This window comes from Dermacentor albipictus, chromosome 1 (assembly GCF_038994185.2).
Source record: "Dermacentor albipictus isolate Rhodes 1998 colony chromosome 1, USDA_Dalb.pri_finalv2, whole genome shotgun sequence".
Classification (NCBI taxonomy): Eukaryota; Metazoa; Arthropoda; class Arachnida; order Ixodida; family Ixodidae; genus Dermacentor; species Dermacentor albipictus.
The window spans coordinates 227,258,891-227,286,658 of NC_091821.1; the positions used below are offsets into that span (position 1 = coordinate 227,258,891).

Genomic DNA, 27,768 nt, shown 5'->3' on the forward strand with positions numbered 1-27,768 from the left:
AGATTAAGAAGTTTGCAGGGACGGCATGGCCACAATTAGTACATGACCGGGGTTGTTGGAGAAGTATGGGAGAGGCCTTTGCCCTGCAGTGGGCGTAACCAGGCTGATGATGATGATGATGATGATGATGACATGTAGAAGAAAGAAGAACAAACTTTATTAAAGAAGAGTCCAGCAGTTCTTGCTGTGGTGGCCTCAGCTGGCGGCTCGAAGTCCTTGGACTCGGGCGGCATCTTCGGCTTGCCGGACGGTCCAGAGCTGGTCTGCCAGCTTCGAACTTTTGAGAGCCGCCTCCCAGCGGCGGCGACGCCTACGGAGAAGGTCCCCGGCGGCTCCCGCATCCGGGACGGTGTCGGGAAGAAGCGAGCTCGAGCTTTCCCGTACTCTGGCAACGGCCACGATTATAGACGCGTCGCGAACGGAGCTGGTTTGATACCGTTGTTGCCGGCACATTCCCAGAGCATGTGTCATGTAGAAGAATTTAATCATCTCGTTGTGAGTAGCGGGAGCGCCCCTGTGGCCGTATGGAGGAGGGGAGTCGGTGCTTCTTGCAGAGGAAGTGCGGTCGGTGAGGTCACCCGCAGCCTTGTGAGCAGACTCATTGAAGTTCGGGGGAGCACCCTCGACCGACCCTACGTGAGCGGGAAACCAGTGGATTGAATGATGCGTTAGAGCATATCGACTCGAGCTGCTAAGAAGATGAGCAGCTTGCTTGGCGATGCAACCCTTCTGAAAAGCCCTAACTGCCGTTTTTGAATCGCTATATGTCTCGGACCCACGACCGTCTAGCAGAGCGAGGGCGATGGCGGCTTGCTCGGCGACTCCGGGGTCTAAAGTGCGAATGGAGGCGCTATTGGAAATCTTGCCGCTGGAGTAGACCACAACGATTGCAAAGGTCTTCCCATCGCTGTACTCCGCGGCGTGGACGAAGCTTGCTCTAATGTCTCGTTGCTTGATCTGTTTGAGGAAGGCTGCTGTTCTGGCCTTGTGTCTGCCCTCCTTATGGACGGGATGGACGTTTCGGGGCACAGGGGCCACTTCGAACTTGTCTCAAATGCACCTAGGGGTCGGGGCACTGACCATCGGGAATCCCGCAGGGTGGTAACCCAGCTTTTCCAGGATGCGTTTACCTGCCGCTGTGGTGCTCAGGCGAGTGAGTTGCGCGCGTTCTTGGGCTTCGGCAATCTCCTCGGCAGTGTTATGCCCCCCCCAGCTTGAGGAGATCCTCGGTATGGGTCCTGATGGGTAGCCCGAGAGCCCTCTTGACTACTTTGCGGATGAGATCATTGAGCTAGTCTCGCTCCGCTCTGAGCCAGTTGTGCATAGAAATTGTGTACGTAAAGTGACATAGTACGAAGGCATTGATAAGCCTGAGGAGATTGTTTTCCTTCATTCCTCGGTGCCGGTTTGCTATTCTGCGAACGAGGCGGAAAGCGTTGTCCGTCTTTGCGATGATCTTCCGGAGAACTGTTCCGTTCCCGCCATTGAATTCGACAGACATGCCCAGAACCCGAATAACGTCGACCCTGGGTATCATCTCCCCCCCCCCCCTCCGTCACAAGTGCGAAGACTGATGCTACCTTCGGAGACTGGCTTCCAACCTTTGGGTCTGCCTCCCTATTCTTTTGTGTAAAGCAGAAGCTCCGACTTGGCGGGGGAGCATCGAAGTCCGGTGGGGCGGAGATACTCCTCGATCACGTCGATCGCCTCGTGCATGGATTCTTCGACTCTGCCCTCGCAGCCGCCGGAGCACCATAAAGTGATGTCGTCGGCGTATATGGTGTGCTTGACGCCCTCTACGCGTGCCAAATTCTCGGAAAGACCAATCATACAGATGTTAAACAATGTGGGTGAGATGACGGCGCCCTGAGGAGTGCCCCGCCCTCCGAGGGGCACATCGTCGGAGCGGAAGTCCCCAATACGAAGCTTGGCCTTCCTGTCCGCTAGAAAAGAGCTGACATAGCTGTGGAATCTGGAACCGAGACCCAGGTCTGAAATGGTCTTTACGATGAAGCTGTGGAGCACGTTGTCGAAAGCTTTCTCGAGGTCCAGACCGAGCAGAGCCTTGACGTATCTGGAACGACCATGCACAATCTGATCCTTTATTAGCTTCATTGCATCCTGCGTCGAGAGTCCGGCGCGGAAGCCGATCATGTTGTACGTGTAAACCTCGTTGTCATCGAGGTACCCGTTGACCCTGTTGAGGACGACGCGCTCCGTGACCTTGCCGACGCAGGAGGTTAGATAAATCGGCCTGAGGTTCTCGATGTTCGGAGCCTTGCCGGGCTTGGGAATGAGCACCATGCAGGCCATCTTCCATTCTGCAGGAACAATGCCGCTATTCCAGGACTCGTTGATCTTGTCGGTCAGAAGGACGATCGACGTGTCCTCGAGGTTTCTCAACATTCTGTTGGTGACTCCGTCCGGACCCGGCGCAGACCTGCGGTTGAGGGCGAAGATGGCCTGTCTGACCTCGGCAAAGGAGAAGTCTTCGTCGAGCTCGGGGCGTGGAAGACCTCGGTAGTCCGAAAGTTGAGTCCCCGGATCTCTTTCGCGACGGACGGGCAAGTACTTCTGTACGAGTTTTGAGACGAGTTCATCGACCGTATGAGACCTGGTGGCTTCGTGAAGGGCCCGGGCCAACGTATGCCTCTGATTTGACTTCGAGCCGCTTTCGTCGAGAAGGTGCTTCAGCATAGGATTTGCCATTGCGCATCTGTCCGTCAATGGATTCGCAGAGCTCGTCCCACTGCTGCTGGCATAGCGCCTTGCAGTGGTCATCGAAGACCTTGTTGAGCTCCGAGCACGGTGGAAAGAGCCACAAATGAATACCTGGGCTGCATTATATCACTCATTGGCCATCTGCATGTGTTGTCTGACATCAGTGCTTCTTTCATGTCGATCGCTGTGTTCTGGCAAGATCACTTGCCATCTAGGCTTGCGAAGGTCCGTATTCGGAACACTTTTAAAGGACAGCTCTTGGCGCCCGTTCCTGCAGCGAGTGCTGGCGGTGGTGGCGGTGGAGTCGGCGGCGGCGTAACCGAGCGTACGAGCACAGCGAAAGATGAAAGCGAGCGCAGAGCACAGCGGGGGATAACAGACGCGACAAGGAAAGCGGAGAGGAGGGTGCAGTGGAACCATGAGGCAGAAAGCGGAGGAGCAGGGTATGGCGAAAGGGTGAGAAGAAAGCTGTACTGCAGCGACGATGCTACGAGATGGCGCCAGAGTAGCGCGCATCGCCTGTATGGAATCAAAGCGCTGCATGAGCGGAGGTCTGCTTGCGGCTGCTGCAGTGAATCGCGCCCGCGCGTCACCCACGCACTGCCTGTCGTGACCCCCGATTCGCGAGGCAATGTCGCCACACTTCGCTACGTTTGCAACGTGCCGCACGAGACAGATTGCCCGCGCCAGCCAATATATTGTGAAATGTAAACACGCATAGAGCTGCGCTAAAATTTCGCATTAGGGTGTATCGTAATCGTCGGTGAATTTTTTGCTCCTCGTTACGCAATAAAAAGCGATATAATTTCCGTCGTTAAATAAACATTCTCACAGCCATTAGCGTATCAAAATTACTTGTTAGATCTTAGTGCAATTTATTTTTAAAGCAGCAGTGGCGCAGCTAGAAATGATACACTGCCGCCTGCACGAAGTAAAACTCAAGCTTCAAACGAGCAACTTGTTTTCTTAGCTCTCTGTTCAGATGTTCTCTGTATTCAGTAGCTTGCGCAGTGCGGCCGCTGCTTGTGTTTCGCATGCGTTCTCACAATGCACTGAAAGCAAGATTAAATCCCGCATGCCGTACTTCTGATTCAAATGACGACGAAAAAGGGGACCTGAAGCCGCACACGGCGAGAACACAGCTAGAACTGGCTCGACTATGGGCTCGGCTTGTACCTCGTCGCGATCGCCAGGAGTTGTAAAGAGCTATTTCTTGGTTCTTTCTATTACGCATTTGGTTAACTTTTTTTCAACAAAAGTTTATGAGGCTCGGCATCGGCAGCAGCGTATATTGTTTGAAGAAAGGAGCGCTCTTGATTGTGCGCGTGAAGCTCAATTTTCGAGTGAAGTGCCATCACTGGCGGGGACACGAAAGTGGCCCCAGTGCCCGGGGTCTGGCCAAGCTAGCGCGACGCACCCTGTTCTAGCGGCTTCGGCGTGAGGCATGTTCTTGTCCCACGCCGGTAGCGCCAAACACAGCGACCGCCGCCGGTCAGGCAGACTGCGCCAGACGCTAGAATGCATGAGCGCCCACCTTTCACCGGCGTAGCCGAACTGCGCCGCGCTACGCTGGAGTATAACTTATCCTTCACGCGCACTGAGATAGCGCGCCGCGCTAGGGCTTCAAGGCCGGCCGCTGAATATACAGATCCCTGAAGCCAGCGCGCCGCTCTCGCCTCCGCGCACGCTCAAGGTATCAACCTTGAGCGTGCGCGTCCTACCTAGGTTAAAAAAGAAAAGGGAAAAAAAACAGGAAGAATTCCCATCACCAATGTTTCAGAACCCCTATTGGGAACTTTGTTTTTGCGCGCCTCCGTTGTTTGTCATTTGCCTACTTTTCTTCCACCAATCTTCCAATCGCATCTTATTCTATTGCGGACATGTTTACTTCCCTCATGCTCTCGCTGAACCCAAGGGCTTCAAAGAGGCCAGTGATGCCTAAGTCGACCGCTGGGCAGATATCTTCGCATTCTAAAAAAACATGCTCCGTCGTTTCCCTAGCTTTACCGCAGCAAGCACATGCTTTTTCTTCCTTGCATCTCGTTTTATAAATGCTTGTTCAAAGGCATCCTGATCTCCCTTCGAAAAGTAATGAGCTTCTCATTGAGTTATCATAAACTGTTTCTCTCCTGACTTCGTTTTTTTTCTCTTAAGTAGTTACTTATAGCAGGTTTCTTTTCCATTGCCGCCAGACATGAGATTATCTCAGCCTCTCTGACTTTCCGCTTGACGTTCTTTGTTGTCATGTTGCTCACCATAGCGGTCGCATACTTGCCTGTAAGCTCCCTAGTTCTTTTCCTCCACTGTCGATTAATGTTTTTCCTGTACAAATATCTGAACACTCTCCCTGCCCATTTGCTTTCTTCCAAATTCCTCAGTCGTTCTTTCTAACCAATTTTACTCTGAGCCTCCTTCACTTCAAAACTTATCAAGGCCAAATCCCCCCTGCACAGCTTCATTTGTAGTCTTCCGGTGAGCGCCCAATGCGAAGCGTTCCACTGGCCTTTGGTTGCCATCGAGTCCTGATTGTACACCTGACTTCAAGCAAACAACTGCATTTTCAAATGTAAGTCCTGGAACCATTGCACCTTTCCACATACCCCGGAGCATCTCGTATCTATTGTGTCCCCGTAGCATTCTGTGTTTTATTAAGGCCGCATTTCTCTTCCCTTTTGCTGTTATTGTTTCTTCCTGTGTTTCCATGTATATATATTGCCTTCGTTTATCTATATACCAAGGTATTTATATTCTTATAGCCGAGGGATTTCCTGGCCCTGTATTGACACTGTCTGTTCGCTCTTTTCATTGAATACCATACCACCTGATTTTTAATGCTAAATTTAAAACTTAAATTATCGCCTTCCTGTCCAGATATTAGACAGATATTGCATATCACTTTGCTTGTTAACTAGCAACACAATGTCATCCGCATAAAACAAACCTGAATGCTGCTGCTCTTCTATTGTGCCCGCCTGTTCGAACTCGAGCTCTCCACGTCGTCTGGCGGAGGGCGCGGCAGTTAAGTTAGGCGGCATGGGAGAGGGCGACGGCAACACAGAGTAACACAGAGACTCACATCCCACCCAGTTTACGGCTGCCTACTCGTTCTTTTTATGATCATTATTATATCTTCATTTGCTGACTATTGCTAGGTATTCTCGGCATGACGACGTATCATTTAATACCATTGTCATGTTCATACGACACCTACAAGTCATCTAACCGACCGTTTCTTTCTATAAGCGGTTACAAGATACCCAGATACCAGATACGCCAAATCCTTCTGAAATAGGCTAAGAAGACCTTGTCTTCAAAAAGGAGCTGGGCATTGGCCAAATTACCAGCGATCTGAAGTGATAGAGTACGTGACAGACTGCAACTCCTGCGTGTAGAATTCACGACGGTGGTTTATCCAATGAATTACGCAATGTATTTTTTTTTCGCATTTTCGTAGTTGTTACGCTTTGTGTTCGGCGTCGTCGGCTGCTTGCCATTGCCTACATGATGCGCCCATAGCTTCGGCAGTAAACTTCGGAGACTCTGGCGCGCCCAAGAATGAACAGCGCGCACGTGAGCTGCAGCATTTTTAGGTTCCTTCAGCGTTTGCAATGCTTCACTCAGAGCACGGAGAGCACATCAAAAATTGCGGTCGATAACCTCTTTTCACAATTTATCGTGCCAGATGTTGTGTTTGTTCTCTACATTTCCCTACTATATGGTACATTTCTATATCTCTTCTGATTGAGGAGACTCAACTCATCCACTCTAACGATGGCACCCAACGCAGTGCGTGACCACAGACCATATTCAGTGCACTGAGTGTATTGACTTCAGCATGCAATATTTTCATTTAAGACAACGCAGTCCCGACACTCACTGCATTAGAACTTTTTGTCCTAACATTTTTCTTTTGTATTTGTTCTTCTACGCGTTCCCAACAGCGGGGTATTCTTTTGTATTCGTCATTCATTGTGCCATGATCCAGTTGAAAGTGTCTCTGCAGAAGCAGTTATCGTAAAGACCACGCCCTCTCATTCGTCGATAAATTTGCAGGCGGGAGATGTACGGAAAAGAACACGGGTCCCGCTTCGCTAAATCAGCGCGGTCTCACCTTCGCCATAGACCCACATGCTGGAGGTCTCGCATCTTCGCTGAATGGCGGTCAGCCACTTTCTGAACAGGCCCACCAGATGTTATGCTTCTGTGAAGCCAAGGATCCTCCAAATGCACTGTACTTTAGGTCATTGTCACCGGCATAAAATATTACGACCCAGTGGCGCCAATTCAGTGGGCAACCAGCCCAGCGTGTGTTTACTGGGCGAATTCGTGCATTGCCAGCAGCCGGCAAGAAAGTTTAACGGGACACTAAAGAGGAAATTAAGTTGAGCTATACTAGTAGATTGCCTTAAGAGAATAGCAATAAAGCCCCTTTTATACGGCGAGAGGTCGCTTATTGATAAGCCAGAAACCACGCAAAAACGGAAAGTGGGTAGCCCCGGCGACACCTCGAAGTTCCAGTACTATCTAGCCGTAACGTGATGGATATTGAGCGCCCCTGCTCGAGCTTAGTTAACTTTAATAGCAATAAAGCCCCTTTTATACGGCGAGAGGTCGCTTATTGATAAGCCAGAAACCACGCAAAAACGAAAAGTAAGTAGCCGGCGACACCTCGAAGTTCCAGTACTGTCTAGCCGTAACGTGATGGATATTGAGCGCCCCTGCTCGAGCTTAGTTAACTTTAATAGCAATAAAGCCCCTTTTATACGGCGAGAGGTCGCTTATTGATAAGCCAGAAACCACGCAAAAACGAAAAGTAAGTAGCCGGCGACACCTCGAAGTTCCAGTACTGTCTAGCCGTAACGTGATGGATATTGAGCGCCCCTGCTCGAGCTTAGTTAACTTTAATAGCAATAAAGCCCCTTTATATGGCGAGAGGTCGCTTATTGATAAGCCAGAAACCACGCAAAAACGGAAAGTAGGTAGCCGGCGACACCTCGAAGTTCCAGTACTGTCTAGCCGTAACGTGATGGATATTGAGCGCCCCTGCTCGAGCTTAGTTAACTTTAAGTTGGTAAAGATGCACTAAATTCTATTCTAAAGGAGTCAAAGACTGAGCATGTCAAGCTTTGAGAACTTTCACTGCCCCGAAAAGGGCGAATGCAAGAAAATACTCTGAAATCCATGCCGCCACGCAGACGTACCGACACTAGAGTTTCGCAAAATTTAAAAAAAAATGGAAATTGACCTACATTTTCCCTTCTACTAATCAAAATCTTACCGCGAAATTGACAAAGATGGAATTTTGGTTAATTACTCTACCAGACTATACTGAGTTAGTGCTTCTCTTCAGCGTCCCTTCAATATACTCGCAGGTACAAGACAGAGAGACTGAATAAAATTAATTTATTTCAGGAAAGGCAGAGTGGTCGACCTAGTACAAGGTTGTGGAAATGAACAGAAGTAAACAGTGCAGCGACAAAAGTAGATCGACAAGAAAATATTCAACATGAAAAACAAAGAGAGAGAGAGAAAGAGAGAACATCAAAAACAACACGAAACTCAGCATTGCGAATACTCACAGGTACCATGTTGGCCGTATTACACTTTAGAAGAACTTCATTTTGGCCTGGTTGGTACTTTCTGGAGGACATATTTGGCCGCCAGATGGACGCACGCGAAAACACAGGGGCCAAACCGTGACGTCGTGACTGTTTCCTTCAGGTCTGTTTTCCTCGCGCAGCCCTTTAGCGGCAAATGTATCCTACGGTGGTTACGACTTCAGTAACCACTAACAGAATTCACGTAATATATACGCAAGCGTATCACTTGCGGCCTCCTCCAGAGTTAAGCGTATGCATGGTATGCGAAAGGACCACGGGTATAAAATAAGAGTGCTGCAATTCACAACAATACACTGTTCAGCATTCTAGAAGGTGTTGAGTAGTGCGGACAACCCACTTCGGTGCACACTTCATCTGAAACAGACGTGACACCGGCGATTCTTTTTTTTTTTGACAAGTTATGTGCATCCTGCAATTGTTTAATGTTTGCAACTCATCTGCGCTGTCATATATATGCAAAAAAATTAAGTATGTGTACACACACAGACTCGATACGTCCCACAAGTTTCTTGAATATCAACAAATCGGAAAGCGCATGTTCTTCATGTGAAAACCTAAAGTGAACCGAAAGCGAGAGGTTCTGGAAAACGATAATGCGCACTTCGCATGCACAGGCAGGTATTACGTACGCAAGTTTTTGGCTCTGAACGTCTATTTTAAGGAGAAAATAATCAAAATTATAAGCACCAACTGGCAATGAACAATCATGTCGTCGTTGTTGCTGTTGAGCTGTATACTGACGGAAGCAAGACTGCAGTGTGAGAACCGAAAGGGCCGTGCAAGTGAGTGGTGCATCCCATCCTTCACGTCCCTCATCGGCCACACATTGAATACAGCCTGGTTAACTGAAAGTTCGAATGGTGGAGGGTCAAAGTAGGGCAAACCCAACGATTAACTTATGTCTTTCGTTCTTTCTCGCATTTCTGACGAAATTCACGCGCGAGAAAAACACAGGAATCCCCCCCCCCTCCCCCAAATGCTCGGCGACGTAAATGAGGTCTGCGAAAGGCGGACGTAAGTTATAATGCAACACGGTAAAACAACGCATTCGTGCGTCAGAACGGTTACACGCCCATGCATTTTCTGACTTCGCAGCGCTTTGTTTCGCACACAGTTTAACCAGCCGGATGTCTGTGTTTGGCACATTCTTGAGTTTAGAATGTGCTTGTTATAGGGTACACGCCGAAAATGTTTACTTATTTCGTTTCAGCTTCTTAAGTCTCCCGGTCCTTTCGACCATACCTACCAACCCCACACCGCTTAAAATACTATACGAGATGCCAAATAATACTACAGTTGCATAAAGCGATACTAAAATACCGTTTTATTGCTTGGTAACGTTTGGTCAGTTGAAATGCGCAACAAACACGTTACAGAAATTCGGCAACATTTTCTGAAAGAGTTCGGCGTGCTCAGCAGCCGTGAACGGCACGTTGTGTTCAACAACAAATGCAGCAAACGGCTTCAGATCGAGTAATATCGAGATCCGCTGATCGGCTGCGGAACCCTCCAAGCTTCTCGTTTGAGTCCACTATTTTCGCAATGTTTGCGTTTCATAGGATGTCCCGGCGACTACCGTGCGCAATGTTGACATCGCAGCACAAAATACAAAATGGGTACATTTCACCTTTGTGCGACTTCTCGATGAATGTAAAGTCCGCCGAATAGCTGGGTAGAAATACATGAAAGTACATCTTCCCTGACATCGCTTAAGCTGCTTTCACGGGAGCATGTGCCACAGCACTGGCTGCAACGCACGAGATAAAGGAATGCTAGGGTTAGCAAATGTATAGCAAAGACGAGCACTTGTTCCCGCAAATCATCGTTTGCTTTGGATTTGAATACAAATCAACAGTCAGTGTTGCCAACAAAGCACCGCGAGTAGGCGAGATGCAGCAGTTATAGCGGCTCCATAAGGCAACGCTCATTGCGTTAGCGAGTTTCGAACACAAAAAACAAGAAAAATCGTTAAAATATAGGTGTCTATACGGTACTCGTAAAAATGTGCGGAAAATCGGATACTTTAGGATAAAATTGTAAAAGTTGGTAGACATGTTTCGACGCTCTGATTTTTGTTATAGAGCAAGTTTAGCAACTCGCAAAAATAGCGCCAATATTTCGCTCCGAAATACCATCGTCTTGCACATATAATAAAATCCATTTGAAAGCTGGCGAGAAGTGCCGGAGTGTGTCGGCTTCTGCTTGACATATACCGATACAGTCGAACGCCTTAGCCCACTACAACGAATTTGTCTGTACAACGAAGGAATTTAGGCATGGCCAACAACTGATTTATTGTTTTACAACGAACGCCGCATACCGCTGCCGCCGGTGCCCTCCGTGCTGACATCACCGAGGTGCGCTCTGCGCTAGAGCTAACAGTAGCGCTAGTTACGCACTTGAAGAGCGTGCAATGTCAGTAGTATATATAGTCCTGCTACAATGATCCAGGAATCAGTCAACTCGTATACGCTGCTTGGTATAGCGCATCAGCTGGTGCGACGGCTGGCGAATACGTCTCATTTGACGACGACGTGACGATGTATAATCGTAACTGACGGCCGAAGACGCCTTTGAAGCCATGAAGTGCGGAAAGGACGTGAACATCAACAAATTTAACAGTGAGCAAGATGCTGCAAACGAACCAAGAATATTGACTGCAAAGGAGGCGATAGTGGCATTGGACGAACTCAAGCTTTACTTTGCGTGGCTCAGTTTCTCTGCGGAGCATGCTGTGAACCTCGGTGCAATAAGGTTGGTTGCAGTCGTACATTCTGTCAGACGAAGCGTGCACAATAAAATAATCAACTTACTTCACAATATCTCTTAAATTCATGTTAAATAAAGGCTGTCGCTTGTTGAACCTCCTCCTGCTATATTGCAACCTTCCTCACATGACTTAGGAAAGGAGCCCTATTTTCGCATTAATTTCTCTTTCAAGAGCTGTTATCTCCGCTTCTTTTTCTTTGGCTGTTCGGCGGAAACTGTTGGCCTTGACAAGACAAGTCAGGTCATATTTTGCTTCGGCGTCTTCCGAAAAGCGATCCGCTGACTCCTGCCAGCACTTAGAGTTTTTTGGAGCTTTGTCTTCTTCTCTTGCATGCTCTGCAGCTCTAGCTCGAGTTCTTTTCTCTTCAAGGTTACCTGCTGTGCTACAGCTTGCTTCTGTTCGTCCATGTATAACGTATACCTATGCCTGGCTTGGCGCACTGATGACTTCAGTTCTTTCGACAGCGGAACGTTAAGCAGCCCACCGTGGGTTTTCACGGCCTCGCAGATGACTCGTTGTGAGATATACGAGAGCTCTGCCATATTTTCGACCGCGATCTGCTTGTTTACACTGAAACCTCTTTCTGCTGACGCCTGCCCATGGCTAAGCAAGAGAAGGACCTTCAGTACTTCCCATAACATCGAGAACGCCGGGTCATGCTTCAAAAGGCGCACGAAGAGAACGTCAATGCGTTCCTGGTCTCTTTCATAGTTTTGCAGTTCATGCCGTTTTTCTTGGCAGAACTGAATGTACTGTGCACACACAATATCGCTCTTGTGCTCAGAAAGAAGCTTGCTGTCAATTAAACAGTTAAGAACAACTTTCAGCTTTCCAAGGCACATTTCTGTCTTTGACATCTCTCTGGGGTCAAAACATGACAACCCTCGAACCAGAGGGCACCTAATAGGACTTCTCTCTATGATTTTCAGGATCATGTCACACAATGAACTTCCGACACTCACCCCTAAATTCAAGAACACACTTGGTACTCGCTTTTCCGCTCTTTGAGGTCTTCTCAGCCACTCGTCCAACGTCCACCTCCTCAAGTGACGTGTATCATTGGCAGTATCATGAACATCAATTCGCAGCAGTTTCGTGATGCTCGTGGCCTCTGTCAACACCGAGCGCTTCATGAACCTTGCAAGGAGGCTCCTCAAGACAGTTTCAAGCTCTTTCGCCAAAAAAAAAATGTCTTTGGAGAAGCACTCTGAAAAACAGTCAAGAAAGGCTGCACAACCATTGCAACGTTTAGGAAAACGTTCAGTTTCGCAAGTGCAAGCTGGTCCTTTAGAAAATCACTGACGTTCTCATACGCTCTACATTTCGGCAAGGGTAGCCTATGGTCGCTCACTGCTTCGGTGTAGTGCCTCAAATGCTCCCATATAGCAAGGGCTCTCTCCAGTATTGGCACGTTCTCGACCCAACGGTGGGGTACGAAAGGAAGTGGAAAGAGCTTGCTCCTTGTTTCTTCAACAAAATCTTCACGACGGGCCGGTGCATCATGGAAGAGTGAGAATAAGCTCGACAGAAAGGTGTGAACTGGCCAGCTCGTCACATGCATTCCTGCTTTGTAAGCATTATGCACTGTGTGCAAGCGACATGAGCCAATATCCAAGAACTGAACTTGAAAGTCATTCTTCATGTGCTGCTGCAACTTGTTGAAAAGACTCCAGTTGACATTCGGACCGTCCATCGAGAGCTGCACAATCCTGCTCAGGGGAAAGGACGCGAGTGTTTCCGCCAACTTCTGCATAAGGTCGACCCATGAATGTCGAAGGCAGGTATCTGGTTGTCACCTCACAGTTGTTCCACAATCTGACGTGAACATCAAGTTGTTTTCTTTGCAGGTATTCATTCAAGGTTTCGTCAAAAAGCACAACAAAATTGTCAGACTTCTCCATCATTTGTTGTACCTGCGAAGTGAAAAATGGGCGCAGACCATGGCACGCGACGTACGCGCATTTTTTCTCAGAGCAAGTGAAGCTTCTCGCGACCTCGCTATCCGAAAACATCTTTTGGAATATATGGGAAATGGATCCACTGGAGCTGTAGAAGTAGTGTGACAACACAACTTTTATCGTCCACAAAATCTCGGCTTCGATCACGGAATCATGCTTTCTGCAGTATTCGTCGCAGCCCGAGATGAAGTTGCCGTGGTTTCACGCTTACATGGAGCCGCGGACGTCAGATTTCCCGCTTGCACGAAACTTGCGACGGATGAGCAGCCCTCACCTGCTGCAGTTTTGTATCGGTGCTTCGCGCCTTTCTGGTGGCTCTTCAAGGCAGATTTCCCCATCGTTGCAATGTCGACCGTCTTCTGACATATTGCGCACTTTGCTCGATAAGGATCGCTTGGTTCCGGTCTCACCCAGTGATCGTAGTCCGTATGTTGCAGCTACGCAGGCTGAAACTTGCACTTCCCGCCTGGCATCTTGTCAAAGCAAACACACAACGCCAACGCAAACTTCACTGAAATGACGCGCACGAGGCCGAGAGACGGTCCAACTATAGTGCATAAAAGAGCACTCACTAGTGCAGCGAGCGCGGGTGTCGCGGTAGCACCGAGAGTGATGCCTTCCGCCGCCGGCCGCTTGGTGCGCTGCACTACGAGACTGTGCCGGACCATGCTGAGGCATGGGCGGACTTCAGGCGAGACACGACGCGAGCCTCCCCATTTGCCCGGCGATCTGCCTCTGTTATGTTCTTGTCTCCATCCGCGATACATTCGGGGTCTGCGGACGCGCTGGGTAATGAGAGGAGCCGTTTCATTCCACGTCTCTGTCTGGGAAATCGCAGTTTCGCGGCCTGTTTAAGGTTTCTTTAGACAGACGAGAGCACACATAGACGCAACACACCCACTCACAAGAAGAAAAGACTGCAACGAAAGCGGCAGCAAGGCGCGAACTGAACTACGCATTGCAATCAACGCATCGCAAACGAACGCGAGCCGAACTCCCCACGGTTTAGCATGGTGCCGACAGGCATCGCCGTCTGGTGGCCCACGGCGGCAGGCATCACTGCCCGTGCCAACGTCGCCCGTTGCAGATGCTCGGTGAACGGTACACTAGAGTATATTCTAGGCACTATAACCGACCGAGCGATATGCCTCGCATTGCATTGGATTTGATTTCCGATCCATATTAGTTGCCAGACGACGCAGGGGCTGCGGGATTTAAAACCGAGACTTCTTGATGTTGCCCTTTAGTCAACACAGCTTGTTTTCATGGGCATTCGTAAGCGAAAGGGCCTTTAAAATCAGCGTGACTTGCGGAGGTACTGTTACGACATCCAACCGGTGCCGCCAGTGTTACGAACTTGTACCGCTGCACCACGATTACGGCTTTGTGGTCCCGTAGCGCTCGTCACCCGTTTCGTGACAGAGCGTTGGTAGCGAAGACTCCGAGCCTGGCGTCGATGAGAATAACAAAAGGGACTTTATACATTATATACAGGTTATCATACAGGACATGAACGGGTCGGCACTGGGGCCGAGTGCTCACAACAAACGCGACTGTTCTCGCACGACGACGTCCGGCGAAAACGCGTGACACATCTCACCCCAGTCGGGAGCGACACTCTCTCCCGGTGGGTTGGCGGATCCTGTTTTTCAGGCAGCGCGTTGCTGCTTTTATAATCCCCGAGCACCATTGTCACTCAAACGGCCCAATACAAAGTCAGCACACGACGGTCGTCCGAGGGGTCCAACCAGCGACCGCGCTGGCCACCCGGTTCAAAGTTCGCGCGCGCGGTGACCTCCAGGCAAAGGGAGGTGCGGCGCCGGGCTGTCTGGCACACGCTGACATGTCCAAACTTGCGGCTCGCCGAGGCTTCTCCCGCGCGCTGCCTGACCTCTCAGCATCTTGACTTGTGAAGGGAGAATTAGGGCGCTCGCAGGATAGATTCTGCATCTTGCAGATTCGGAATCCGGGCTTGTGGTAATGGCACAACAGCATCCCCGCCCTCAGATAAGGCGCCGGGAAGACGAGCTGCCTCCACGTGGCTCGGATGCCAGGCGCGCACGTTCGTCAGGCTCGTCCAAGTTCACGTCCAGTGTCGGGACGCCAGGTAACTTCACGTGCCCAGGTCCGACTCGCCAGGACAGGAGCTCTGCTCACCACGTCGTCGCCAAGGCACCTTGACCAGCTCCGCTCGGGTCGTTCCTAAGACCTTGCTTCTCGCCACTGGTCCCGCTTGGTCGTTCTGCAGCTTGCAAAACCGACCGGCAAAAGGCAACACCCAACACGAACAAGTGCCCTCTGTCTCCCGTCAAACACCAGACAAGGCCGTAATTCAAATCAACCTAACTAAATTGCTATCCCTCTTTTTGCTCCCGCTGCAACAAGAGGCAGTTGTACGATCTAGTACACAAGGCTCAAACAACCAGTTTTCAAATTAACAACACAACAAAATAGACAAGAAACAATTATTAATCAGCAATAATAATTACAAATGGAATGGTCCCCTTGAAATCACTTGGACCGAAAACATACCACTGAGGAAGCAAATGAGGTCATTCATTTTTCCCGGCGATATTTTCGCGGAATCCGAAGCTGCTTATATTTGCGACCCTGCTTATCCGTGTAGCGGCGGTACAATAAGCCAGATTCTTTGCCAAATGAAACCCTCTTTTTTTTCACTCCCCGTTTGACGCTCTTCCTCAGATCGGCTAATGAACAGTCTTCCTGTTGCTCGCGAATCAGACTTTCTCTTTCAACTGCAGCCTGCTCCTGCCGGCTGGCGGAAACCGGAGCGAGTGTGGAGCCCGCGTCGCCTAATTGCGGCGTCGCGTCTATATCGCGGCTAGCACTGTACGCGTCACTCCCACTCACTTCCAGGACCCGCTCGTCTAGGCCAGCCTCCGAGCTCTGCCTCTCCCGTGACTGCTCGCCACTCAAGTTACCCCGATCAGTCCGTGTGCCGCACCGCCTTTCGCTCACCGACGCTAAGGGCCGGATTCTGAAATCCTCCTAACCTTAGACCGTTTCCTTACCTTCCGCAAGGAGCCCTCCATGCTACCTAAACGTTAGGCGCCCTCGGAAGGCAACCACGAATTCTAAAAGCTTCCTTTCGCCTTCCCTGCGGAAGGAGCGCCTCGCCAAAGGAAGTGTAACGTGAGAGGCTTCTGGTTTCGAGATTACCCACAAAAAATGCGAAATATTTGTAATGAGTTGCAGAGACAAAGTGCCGGGACTGTTAAAATTGCATTTCTACTTTTATACTGGGGCATAAATTACATTTCTTTGGTTAATAACGTAAAAATGGTTCGAAAATGATGCGCGTGGCAAGAAAGCAATTTCAGTCTAGCAACTATGGCAGCATCTGAGTTCGTTTGGTCAGGCGTCGCTTTTTTTTTCTTTCTTTGCGTGCGTTTTCTTTCGTGTGTGTGTGTATGTGTATTTGCCATGCTAGGCAAAGCATATATTACGGAGGAAGAAAAAGACTTGTTCACGGAACTTCTACAAAGGTACAACAATGTGATTGAAAGCAAGAAAACAGATGCTGTGTCGCTGAACGCGAAGGCGAAAGTGCGATGAGGACCTTCAAGAGAGCAGGTAGCGGCGCTCCTCTGTTGTCAGTGTTACAATGCAGTTGCAGCTCTGCCAGTATGGCTGTAACAGCTCGCTTGGAAAAACGATACCGGGCTAGAAAGTCCACTTCGTCGTAGTATTCCAGTGGATTCTGCCTGTCAGTCAGGCGCCGGGCTGGAGTGAAAGGTGGAGGCTTGTACACAGTCCCGTAAAGAAGTTCATTTGCTCGTCGAAGAAACCGTGCATAGCTTTCGAAGCTATCGTGTTCGGATAAACATTGCAAGGCCGTCATTCTCGCCGCTCGCTTTCCACAAGATCACAGTGAAAAAAAGATATGGCACAAAACGCGGTCCGCGTAACCAAACTGGGCGTCAGTACACGGCGGCTGGCTACCGCGGCCTTGGCTGCGCACGGCACCTACCCTAGCCGAGCGTACCGCGTGCAAAGTCATGCGGAGAAGCATACGTACAGGTAGAGGAGCACGGTTAGGACGCATGAAGGTAGCATGCCGGCTCCCTAAGCGCGGGGAAGCACCAAGGAGACCCTAACTTAGTGCCCCTTAGTGAGGTACGTTCCAGAATTGACGCCAGGTCGCCTCACAGCGTGTGAGGCATCCTTAGTTAGGAAAGGAGTGTTTCAGAATCCGGGCCTAAGTCAAGTTCCCTCAACAGCGGGCGCGCTTTGGATCGCGTGGGGGCCATGTACGCCACGTCGGCAAAGAATGATTTGCCCTGATCCCTCAGCAGCTGCTCCGAGCTATTTGAGAAGAGGTAGGAAAATTGCTCCGGGAGGGCGGCTGACACAGCGGCTTCGGTGTTAAGTTTTCCAAACTCTCCTTCAATGATAACCGTTGCGATCGGTAAACAGACACTCTCCTTCTCGGCCACTTGCCGTATCCTAACGCACTCTCCCGTAAAATCACTCAAGGAGACGAAAGAAGGGTGAACAACGTCCATAGTTGCTGCAGAGTCCCGCAGTGCTCGGCACGTCTTGCCGTTTACCTTAATTTCCTGCACATAGGGCTCCAATAGACGTATGTTCTTGTGGGTTTCCTGTATCGTTGCAAAAGCAATTCTCTCTGGGCAGCTTGCAGCGATGTGCCCTTGCTTTTTGCAATTGTAGCAGGTTAACGGTTTCCGTTTTTCAAAAGAACGCGTCATTTCGTTTCGCTGTTTCGGACTATCGTCATCATTCTGAGATGCATTCTGTCCTTCCCTTACAGTTTCTTTGGGAAGGGACTCGTCGTCCCGAAACTCGCGACGCGTGATTTCCTTCCGTTCGTCGGGCTTCCCGTAAAACCCATCTCTTCTATCTGCTTTTTCTATGCGCACTGCCTTGCTGTGTAAGCTGCGGCGGGTGTAATACTCTTCCGCTAACTCTGCTGCCTTGTTTAGCTTAACCTCCTTTAGCCTATCTTGCAGCCAGAGCCGGACATCCTCATCAATGCAACGGTAGAACTGCTCCAACGCGATGCATTCGACAATTTTGTTGCGGTCGTCGTAAACCTCTTCGCCCTTCAGCCATTCCACCAGGTCGACTTTTAGACGAAACGCGAAGTCAACATTCGACTCCTTGCCCTTTTTTGCATACCGGAACCTCTGCAGGAAAGCTTCGGGCGACAATTTGTACTTCCGCAGTAGCGCTTCCTTCACATCACTGTAGCTCTCAAACGCCTCTTTCGATAAGCAAGTTATTACGTCTGATGCCTCCCCAGGAAGCAAGGCTAACAGATTCTGTGCCCAAAGGGATCGCTCAATGCTATTCCGTTCACACACGTGCTCAAATTTCACGAGGTATTTGGCCATATCCTCTCCGACGACAAAGGGTGGAAGTTGATCGCGTATTCTTGGAACATTAGAAGTGAGACTAGGCGCCGGCGAGTTATTTCGGATCTCCAACTCTTTCATTTTAAGCTCGTGCTCACGTCGCTCCCTCTCTCTCCTTTCCTCCCTTTCCTCCTCGCGAAGTTCCTTTTCCTCCTCGCGACGTTGCTGTTCTCTCCTTTCCTGCTCGCAACGTTCCTTCTCCTCCCTTTCCCGACGTTCATTGATACCCGCCAAGGCCTCTGCGGCTTCCTCAGCCGTTACGTCCCCAGTCCTCATGACCTCAAGGATCGCATTCTTTCTTTTGGTTGAGCCCAACTCAATGCCCAACTCCTCACAAATTTCGAGAAGTTCCTTCACCTTGTACTTCTCCATCGTTCACACTGTCCTCCTGCTGTTTACCCTTTTTGAATATACCTGCCGTACGCTACTATAACACTACTAGTAAGACATATGCAAGTATTTCACACACTGCCCTGTTTACCCTCTCAGCATCCCCTGGTTTTCAAAACACTCTTACTAGGCTTGAAACACACAAGGTTAAACACAATGCAACACCAAGTCAATCCCTGAGCTACTATAACCTGTGTCAGAGAAAGTCTGGTGTTTGAGGTAAACTTCAGGCACTCACCGCGCCGAGGTAGCTGATGCCGGTCAATCCCGTAGCTGCCATCCAGTGTTACGACATCCAACCGGTGCCGCCAGTGTTACGAACTTGTACCGCTGCACCACGATTACGGCTTTGTGGTCCCGTAGCGCTCGTCACCCGTTTCGTGACAGAGCGTTGGTAGCGAAGACTCCGAGCCTGGCGTCGATGAGAATAACAAAAGGGACTTTATACATTATATACAGGTTATCATACAGGACATGAACGGGTCGGCACTGGGGCCGAGTGCCCACAACAAACGCGACTGTTCTCGCACGACGACGTCCGGCGAAAACGCGTGACACATCTCACCCCAGTCGGGAGCGACACTCTCTCCCGGTGGGTTGGCGGATCCTGTTTTTCAGGCAGCGCGTTGCTGCTTTTATAATCCCCGAGCACCATTGTCACTCAAACGGCCCAATACAAAGTCAGCACACGACGGTCGTCCGAGGGGTCCAACCAGCGACCGCGCTGGCCACCCGGTTCAAAGTTCGCGCGCGCGGTGACCTCCAGGCAAAGGGAGGTGCGGCGCCGGGCTGTCTGGCACACGCTGACATGTCCAAACTTGCGGCTCGCCGAGGCTTCTCCCGCGCGCTGCCTGACCTCTCAGCATCTTGACTTGTGAAGGGAGAATTAGGGCGCTCGCAGGATAGATTCTGCATCTTGCAGATTCGGAATCCGGGCTTGTGGTAATGGCACAACAGCACGTCGTTAATTTTCTCTATCGGAACAAATCCCACGGGATTTTCAAGGATTACAAGGAGCTCACGGGTATTCAAGTAGTTTCAAGGGCCCTTGAACTTGTACTGTCAATATCAAGGATATTCAAGGGTTTCAAGGGGCTGTGCGAACCCTGCAGACGACGTTGTTCATACGGCGCGTGTCGGGCAGTAATTAATCGTGTGCATCTGTGCTAGTGGCGTAATAGCGCACACACACACACACACACACACACACACACACACACACACACACACACACACACACACACACACACACACACACACACACACACACACACACACACACACACACACACACACACACGCACGCACGCACGCACGCACGCACGCACGCACGCACGCACGCACACACACACACACACACACACACACACATTTAGTATCGCCGGCTACAGACACACGCACGCACATACACACGCACACACACACACGCACGCACATACACACACACACATTTAGTATCGCCGGCTACAGACAACATCGAAGACCACAACGTGTTGGAAAATCAAGGCTGCCGTGACACCAGCTGACACCAATGCTATAAGCTTGCACACGACACAGCAGCTGTCAATTAACCGTTCAACAGAACGCAGTGCCACACCGTTGCGCTGCGCCCACCCGTTGTCCCCATCTTCTCTTACCGCATTGCTGATGAGTTTCTACAAAAAGAAAAAGCACATCATGATTCGTACTACCATTAAGGCACAGGTGAAAAGCATTTCCTATTTAGCAAGTATGTAGCACGCGGTGTGTTGTTTAGGGAATATCGGTACTTTCCCAGTTGTGAAAGTAAGCACGTCGAAGAAGATGTACAGCCGTGCACAACAGTTTTCGTAGCAAGGATTAAGAGAAAAGCTTACATTTTCCCGCGTTTTTGGCACTGGACCTGGAACTCAGAAGTGCAGCGTGATGGTCGCACACTGGACATTTTACTTCTATCGAAGGTACTCTATCAAAAATTTTTTTTTTGTTATTATTAGAAAGGATCACGCCTGAACGCGGCTATGGTGATTGGCCGGTAGTGAACGGCACCTTCTTGCCACATTCTGCATCGTCGCAGTGATGAGATAGTTAGCGTCGGGTATGAATAATGGCAAGAGAACAGGTGCCCCATTATTTAATATGTTTCTCGCAGATTCATTAAAAATTCATTTAAATTATGGGGTTTTAGGTGCCAAAACCACCTTCTGATTATGAGGCAAGCCGCAGTGGAGGACTCCGGAAATTTCGACCACCTGGGGTTCTTTAACGTGCACCTAAATCTAAGTATACACGGGTGTTTTCGCCCTTGGCTCCATCGAAATGAGGCCACCGTGGCCAGGATTCGATCCCGCGACCTCGTGCTCAGCAGCCTAACACCATAGCCACTGAGCAACCACGGCGGGTTCGCAGATTCATCTGCAAGGACGTTTAGGTGCAGTCATCAGTGTCCAAGTATTCACTGGTAGAGAATACCGTGACCTCTTACTCCCTCAAGGGTGAGTGGCTCCACTACTCCAAAAGCCAGAAAATAGTGAGTGAGCATTCAATTACTCATTCAAGCATTTGCAGGGCCCGCTTTGGATCACTAACTACAGTCCGTGCTTGAGGTAGGTAGTTAGAACTGAATCGAATAGCCTCTCGAATCACGATAAGTCCATTAGCTATTGATGTCATTTTGTGACTCGGGCGATACCTTCAATCGATGCCAACAGTCGGGTGCAGCTGAGGCGTACAAAGTGACAGAGCCGTTAGCGTAGATGTGCGTGATGTTCCCATATTCTCCCCATATATGCCCAAGAAGAAGTTGCTTGATGCCTAAGTTGGCAACATACAAGTGTTGTACATTGCCGAGATAGAAAGGGTCACAACAAAGGTGTCGACATCAGCCAAGGTGGTGCATCTGTAAGGCAGGAAGCCATGGCGCAATGAATTATTCGTGACATCTCACGGCTCCTTAAAACTGCTGTCCGCGCATTAGTAAAGAAGTGTGGCTGGAGAGCGGCGTTTCTGTCAAATTCGAATAAAACCAGGAAGTGGTATTTAAGGCACGTACCCACGCGTCGTAGCGGCACGGGTTCTTTGAACCGTGGCATAGGCCCAATGACAATGTTATACACCCAAGCATTTACGAAGCATCAGTGCTTGCATGGTTTTCGGTGTGCGCGAAGGAGGAACGGCTCTTGTTTAATTTATAGGGTTTTCAGGTTATACCTTATATAGCAAGTACACAATTGCTTCAGACAGTGCTTCTGTGGATCTGGTGTCGTGCATGCGACGAATAAAAGTACTTGTGCAAAATCGCTTAAACGTGATACGCATAGCAATCCGTTTTCGCCACCACAGTTAGTGACAATGTCCAGGACCCTTGCGGTGCTTTACGTAAGGTATGTACAGCGCTGCTTGAAGCACTTTGCATGTATTCGCGCGCTTCCTTTACGCTGGGAAAACACTTTTATGCAGCACGTTTTGACCAACAGAAAGCTGTATCCGAGTTTATCATTTTTCTCCACAATTGTCTCATTGACACTTTTCACCTAATTATAATATTTGAGAGATTGATTAATTAATTAAGAATAATTATCTAATTAGGCGGAATGAACAAAATAATTTGAGTATCTCCAAGCGACGGCAAACAATATTACCTTGGTTCTATCCAGCTACGTGGCATTCGCATATTTTAAAACTCTGGCTAAAGTTAGCTGGGACACCCTGTACATATAGTATAAAGACCACGATTTTTCAAGGGTGCCAAGTATAACTTCGTGGAGAACGTTACCGTATATGCACCTTTGATGTCTAAGAAGGCTGCTTCTACTGCTCGCCGACGCCATCTATTGCTCAATGGTGGACGTCAGGTCAATGGCGTTGGTTACGGAAGATCGCTGCGTCGTAAACGAGTCATCTGCTTAGTGCACGTAAGGCAAACATGGTCATATTGCTACACAGTTTTCCAAATAGACCTTGAGTAATAAATGCAAATGTGTTGTCCTGATCTGCCTTTACTTACTATATATGGTTAAATACGGCCGCACATACGAATGCTGCATGAATTCCGAGCCAACAAGCGGATAGTCTTCTCACAGGCTTTGAGAGGTAATTGAAGCTGTTAAAACACTGAGTAAAAGGGGTCAAAGAAGCCTATCGGCACAAGTCATTGCACCGTTATTTCATGCTGAACAATGACAGTGATAGACTTCGGGTTGCTGTTCTCGTTACCAAATACATAGTCATGGATATAAATAGCCTTACGCAAAAACTATGTAAATGTCCTTAAATGCAAGTAAGAGATATGAATACGTAAACAAGGTGCGAAAACATTACATTAAACGGATAGTTCTTGTGAAAACGGGGGACCGAAGCTTCTTTTAGGTGAAGGTAGGACACACCATCAACAAACCTCAGAAACGGGACTGTCCCAGCTAACTCTGGCCGCCCTAAGCCGACTTGTGCTTTCCACTTACTTTCAAACTTTCAAACCGACTTCTGCTTAATAGAGGCAGTAAGTTCAATGCAGTTAAGCAGCCAGCACGCTTCTATACGTCCGGGTCATCAACATCAGCGAGGCGCACCTGAACAACGCTGGGCACTGATATACTACGTAAGCTCGCGTACGGAAAGTCGGCCATTTTTAAGACCGGCTTGTTCCTTCATTTCACTGCTTCGGAGTAAAACTGAAATCGTTACGTGTGAAGTGGACAAGGAGCAGGGGTGGGAGTGATTTCTGTTCCGCGCCACATGTGCAACGCAGTCGAGCGCGGACGAGTGGCGATCGAAGCAGCGGAACCAAGGCCGGACAGCGGCCGGCGCCTATCGGTGCTATACATAGCGTCCAGCGGAAGGGTGGCGATGCCATAAATTGGGGCCCTTTATCCGGGGTCTTGTTTAAAAGCACATCATTCAGGGCTCCGGTCGGCTCCGCACAGTCCTCTGACGTCAATGAGCGCCGGGAGAAGCACCTTGCCGCACAAGACACAACTCAGGGCTCACGGAGCCCCAGCCGGCTCCCTTCATCGCAAACGGCTTCGTCAACAAACACCAAGGCCCGAAATACACGTTCGACGCGCGCTCACTGGCATGCTTACTTGAACCGCGCCCAGCTCTACTGCTGGTTAGGCCACCAGACAGCTTCTTATAAAGCAACAAGTAGTCCCAGGGGCCAGAGGTCACCGCACAGCGCCGACCGTTTCTCCCAGCCGGGAGTGTGGACCGAGCCCACGTCGCATAGTTGCCACTTTGACATAACACGAACTCGCGTCGAGGACCGCAGTACCTGAATATTGACGCAATCTTCCACGCCCTATGCTGTCCACGGCGCAAAAAGCGGGGGACGCGTTCCATTGGTGCGACGCGATGCGGCGTGGGCATCATCTGTTCACCGTCAGACGACTTTAATCGCAGCACAGCAGCACACTGAAACCACCATCCTTGACTGCTCAAGTACAAGTTTAACGTCGTATTGATATATAGAAATGCTTCTGGCACATGATCGTGATCATGCTGTTGGAACACAAGTCATCATCATCATCACGGTACTGAGAAACGCATGCAAAGCAGCAGTCATGCGAACGCGTCTTGCGGTGGAAATAATGCGTCTGCGTAACCGTTGTTTTACATCTCTCATCTAATATATGCACTCGTCCAACAGAGGTCACTCCAGTACAAGTTGCCTCCCCGATGTCTGCAAGTCGTCAAACAATAGAGTATGTGTCGTCTTCACCGGCGCTTTTTCCCGAGGATCCTGCAGCACGCGGCAACTCCGCACATGCGACTCGTGTTCGCCAGCCGGCGCCTTGGCGGCAGCGATCGGTCCCTGTGGTGGAACGTGTCGTGTAGCCAAGGCGAAGAACCCCTTCTCCGCCCAGGCAACTCTTCCATAGCTGCACTGCACTCTATAAGCACAGCACCGTTTTACTGAGGACTCTTTTCGCCCTCTTATATTCACACCATGCAATAAACGTTGTTTTGCGTCGTTACTCCGAGCCCCGTCCCTGCCATGACATGCGTAACCATTTCACTTTTAGCCAAATTTCGCCTCGTGCTTCTGTCTCGGTCTAAACCTACCTGGGGAGCCATTGAGCCACGCATAACGGCCTAGGCATGGGCGACGAGGCTAAGGTTAAGCATTTACGCTGTCTGGCAAGATAGCAATTACCACCATGCTTCTAGGAAGGTGCCACTAACGTGTACACATCCCGTCTACTGTAAGAACCCGCTTTGAACCGTCCTGCAAACAAGTATGAATCTTTTAAATTGTTTTCGCGCAATTATCCTTGGGCACTTATATAGTGCCCAAGGATAAAGACGACCTACACGATCCGAAGTGTAGTCGAGTACCTTTCCCACCAAAGGTATGGGCGCATCGACGGTCCCAGGGCTGTCGTGAAGTATACACAATATATATATATATATATATATATATATATATAGTCATATAATGAGAAGCCAACACTGACACCAAGTACAACATAGGGGAAATTGCATGAGCTTAATAAATGAAATCAAGTAATGATAAATTAATGGAAATTAAAGTGGATGAAAAAACAACTTGCCGCAGGTGGGAACCGAACCCACAACCTTCGCATGTCGCGTGCGATGTTCTACCAATTGAGCTACCGCGGCGGCGTTTCCCCATCCACTTTCTTGGGTATTTATGTGTACTAGTAGAACCCTGGGAGTGTTAGCCAGCGCCCCCACTCACAAACCTTGGCGGCGGACGTGGAACGTCTTTTTTGCCGCAGGCGTCACGAGAACGTGATCTTTTTCGGGTGAAGGCAACTGGTCAATAAACCCACATATGCTACCTGAAGGCATCAATGTTGCCGGATTCGAGACCCTCGTTATGTAATAAACGAGAAGAAAAGGGGTTAACCGAGGGACCCGATAATTATTAGTCATATAATGAGAAGCCAACAAACACTGACACCAAGTACAACATAGGGGAAATTGCATGAGCTTAATAAATGAAATCAAGTAATGATAAATTAATGGAAATTAAAGTGGATGAAAAAACAACTTGCCGCAGGTGGGAACCGAACCCACAACCTTCGCATGTCGCGTGCGATGCTCTACCAATTGAGCTACCGCGGCGGCGTTTCCCCATCCACTTTCTTGGGTATTTATGTGTACTAGTAGAACCCTGGGAGTGTTAGCCAGCGCCCCCACTCACAAACCTTGGCGGCGGACGTGGAACGTCTTTTTTGCCGCAGGCGTCACGAGAACGTGATCTTTTTCGGGTGAATGACTAATAATTATCGGGTCCCTCGGTTAACCCCTTTTCTTCTCGTTTATATATATATATATATATATATATATATATATATTCTAAGGGTGAAGTTATCCCAAACTGCTGTCCATTTTCGGCATAGTTCAGCATAGTTCAGCTTCTACTTGGGCATCTATTTATAAATTTCTACATCCAAACGTACGCCGTGGGAAAGAAAGTCGAGACACAACTTCTCAATGAAGACGCCAAATTCAAGCAAGGCTGAGTAAAACTGGTGGCAATTTTCTTTTTTACTGCTGCCTGCATGGTGTCCAACGCTGACGTATTAAAGACGATGCTGTTGTGTCAGGGTAGCGAAAAAAGTTCAGCGACGATTACGCTACTCCCTAATGCGAAATTTTAAAGGGCCCCTGAAACGGCTCGGACAAATTTTGTAGACACGTAGGGTACAGCTAAGGTTAATCATTCGCACAATTTGTGTGAAGCGTCTCATATTAAGAGAGCTACGGACGATTGCAAGTTACACTGCTCCATAGTCATGCATTTTCTCCTCAACTCGTTCGCCGAGTGATCGGGACTAAGCTCCACCTTCATTGGCTCTGCGTCATGATGGCACGTCGTGTCGACTTCCGGTTCTCTAGGAGCGAGCGCGCGAAGCCTCTCCAAATTCTCCGCCAGCCGCTTGACAGTCGACCCCAAGCGAGAGCCATCAAAGCAGCGTGCGTTACGAGCATTCTGTCGTAGCGCCGAACGTGTCTGGTATTCCGGTAATCACAACCGAGCTGTGTATTTCGACAGATGGCTGGATGCATAAACTCAAGCTAATGAAGGAACTTTAACGTAGACGTACGTGAGCGGTCTGATCGGTCTGCACGATCCAGCCACTTGTTGGCGCAGAGCTTAACCAGCCAAACAAAGCGCTAATATTGCTCTAACCAAGTGTAAAACATTTTAAACTATTACAAAATGAACGTGTAGATGATTACACTCCTCTAAAAATGTACACAATCAGCAAAGAATACATTTCGTTACTGCTACTGTGTATGATTGAGCTCTGTGCCACCAGGTGGCTGCACCATGCAGGCCATTCACATTTGCGATTCTGCTCATCCCGTTAAACGGCACGTTCAAACGGCCAGGCCCTGTCCCCTTGCGCTTGCGTTTACCCGAACACCAGACTCACGAAACGCTATGGGGCTCTTGCGCTACCCAGGAGGCGCTGCGAAAATGGTGCTAAAAAGCGCCCTCTGTCCTGAACTGGGTAGTACCAAGCTCGGTCGTCTGCTTCGGAAAGCACGTTTACAATATGGGCCCGCCACTTTCGGTTTTGTTGTACCACGGCTTACAGCGAATATCGGGCGCCGAAGATTTTTTCAAGGGTGGCACGCTGCGTAAAGGCAATAAATTATGCAACGCCGAATACGTGTACGCCGTTCCAGAAATAAGCGGCGAAGTTTTAGCGGGGTGTCAATCGCAAGTGAAGCGAGTCGCGTACGAAGTTAACTTCAGGTAAGATTTGCACGCTGCTAGGTTCAGGCGCGCAAACGCGAGGAAATGCTTGCTATAAATGAATTCACAGCAGCGATAAGCAGACATGTGTACGGAACTGCTCTAGCGCACGACGGTACGCACCGCGACGGCAGCGGTCTTTCAGCATGCCGCGATGCACGAACTGCTCGAGCACACGATCGTACACGCTGCGACGGCCCCG

At 49.5% G+C, this 27,768-nt stretch overlaps 1 pseudogene; it reads right to left on the reverse strand.

Annotated features, from left to right (window-relative positions):
* Positions 1–10,683: 10,683 nt before the first annotated feature.
* LOC135897602 (uncharacterized) lies at positions 10,684–13,738 on the reverse strand (annotated as a pseudogene).
* Positions 13,739–27,768: the final 14,030 nt, after the last annotated feature.